Raw genomic sequence first — 2,500 nt, 5'->3', positions numbered from 1 at the left:
GCTGTAGGGTGAAGTGGAGGGCCATGTTAACTGCGTCGTCCACAGACCTGTTGGCTCTGTAGGCAAACTGAAGGGGGTCCAGGAGAGGGTCTGTGATGGCTTTGAGGTGTGCCAGGAGCAGGCGCTCAAAAGACTTCATTACCACAGATGTAAGGGCGACCGGTCTGTAATCATTTAGTCCTGTTGGCCTTAGCTTTTTGGGCACAGCGATGATGGTGGAGGACTTGAGACAGGCTGGTACATGGCATGTCTCCAGGGAGGTGTTAAAGATGTTGGTGAACACCGGAGACAGCTGGTCAGCGCAGTGCCTGAGGGTGGCTGGAGAGACAGAGTCCGGCCCGGCTGCTTTGCGTGGATTCTGCCTCTTGAAAAGCCCATTAACTTCTCCCTCCTGAAAGGAGAGAGTCGTTTCTGTAGTATGGGTGGGGGATGGGGCCTCTTGGGTGGGAAGGGGTGGTTCAGGACAGTCCAATTGTCTTTCAAATCTACGGTAGAACTCGTTCAGGTCGTTGGCTAGGCGGGAGTCGTTAGTGGTGTGGGGCGCTCTGGGTTTGTAGTTGGTGATGTGCCTGAGCCCTTTGGCAGACAGAAGCAGCGTCGTTAGTAGAGAACTGGTGTTTTAGTGTCTCTGAGTACAGTCGTTTAGCCTCTCTCACCGCTTTGCTAAACCTGTTCTTCGACTCCTTGAATCTGTCTCTATCCCCACTCCTAAACGCTTCCTCCTTCTCCAACCTCAACCTTTTGAGCTTTGCTGAGAACCAGGGCTTGTTGTTGTTAAAGTTCACCCTGGTACGTGTTGGGATACAGCAGTCCTCACAGAAGCTGATGTACACAGCCTCTGTGAGTTCATCCAGACTATTGGTAGCAGTCGTGAACATATCCCAGTCAGTACAGTCTAAGCACGCCCGCAAATCTTCCACAGCCTCACTGGTCCACTGTTTAGATGTCCTCACAGCAGGTTTACAGAGTTTTAGTTGCTGCCTGTATGCACGAATCAGGTGGACCAAGGGAGTTCTGTGCGAGCCGAACAGCCCCGTGACCCACAAGAGAAACATCCCCGCCAAATTCGAGCGTTTGACGGGGTCTATCCGTGAAAAAATATTCACGTTTTTGAGTGCACATGCATTTCTGCTGCAAATGCCTCTGGAAGTTTCATGCCGTTCGTATGCCAATTGTGGCAACACGAAAATGACCCGTTTTCCCATTCCGAGGGATTTCTGTGCGACCCTAACAGCCCCGTGAGCCACAAGAGACACATCCCCGCCAATTTCTAGCGTTTCACGGGGTCTATCCGTGAAAAATATAGACGTTTTTGAGTGCACATGCATTTCTGCTGCAGATGCCTCTGGAAGTTTCATGCCGTTCGTACGCAATGTGGCAACACGAAAATGACCCCTTTTCCCATTCCGAGGGATTTCTGTGCGACCCTAACTAACAGCGCCCGTGAGCCACAAGAGAGACATCCCCGCCAATTTATAGCGTTTCACGGGGTCTATCCGTGAAAAATATAGACGTTTTTGAGTGCACATGCATTCCTGCTGCAAATGCCTCTGGAAGTTTCATGCCGTTCCTATGCAATGTGGCCACACAAAAATGACCCGTTTTCCCATTCCGAGGCATTTCTGTGCGACCCTAACAGCCCCGTGAGCCACAAGAGAGACATCCCCGCCAACTTCTAGCGTTTGACGGGGTCTATGCGTGAAAAATATTAAAATTTTTGAGTGCACGTGCCTTTCTGCTGCAAATGCCTCTGGAAGTTTCATGGCGTTCCTATGCAATGTGGCAACACGAAAATGACCCCTTTTCCCATTCCGAGGGAGTTCTGTGCCACCCTAACAGCCCCGTGAGCCACAAGAGACACATCCCCGCCAATTTCTAGCGTTTCACGGGGTCTATCCGTGAAACATATAGAAGTTTTTGAGTGCACATGCATTCCTGCTGCAAATGCCTCTGGAAGTTTCATGCGGTTCGTACGCAATGTGGCAACACGAAAATGACCCGTTTTCCCATTCCCAGGGATTTCTGTGCGACCCGAACAGCCCCGTGAGCCACAAGAGACACATCCCCGCCAATTTCTAGCGTTTCACGGGGTCTATCCGTGAAAAATATCAATTTTTTTTTGACTGCACATGCATTTCTGCTGCAAATGCCTCTGGAAGTTGCATGCGGTTCGCATGCAATGTGGCGACACGAAAATGACCCGTTTTCCCATTCCGAGGGATTTCTGTGCCACCCTAACAGCCCCGTGAGCCACAAGAGAGACATCCCCGCCAATTTCTAGCGTATCACGGGGTCTATCCGTGAGAAATATTCACTTTTTTGAGTGCACATGCATTCCTGCTGCAAATGCCTCTGGAAGTTTCATGCGGTTCGTATGCAATGTGGCGACACGAAAATGACCCGTTTTCCCATTCCGAGGGATTTCTGTGCCACCCTAACAGCCCCGTGAGCCACAAGAGAGACATCCCCGCCCACTTCTAGCGTTTCACGGGGTCTCTCC

Source organism: Petromyzon marinus, unplaced genomic scaffold (genome assembly GCF_048934315.1).
Source record: "Petromyzon marinus isolate PM22_M1 ecotype Great Lakes invasive population unplaced genomic scaffold, UKy_Petmar_22M1.pri1.0 PM_G_Scaffold_55, whole genome shotgun sequence".
Lineage (NCBI taxonomy): Eukaryota > Metazoa > Chordata > Hyperoartia > Petromyzontiformes > Petromyzontidae > Petromyzon > Petromyzon marinus.
The sequence above is the reverse complement of the archived record's forward strand: the minus strand, read 5'-3'. Positions refer to the sequence as shown.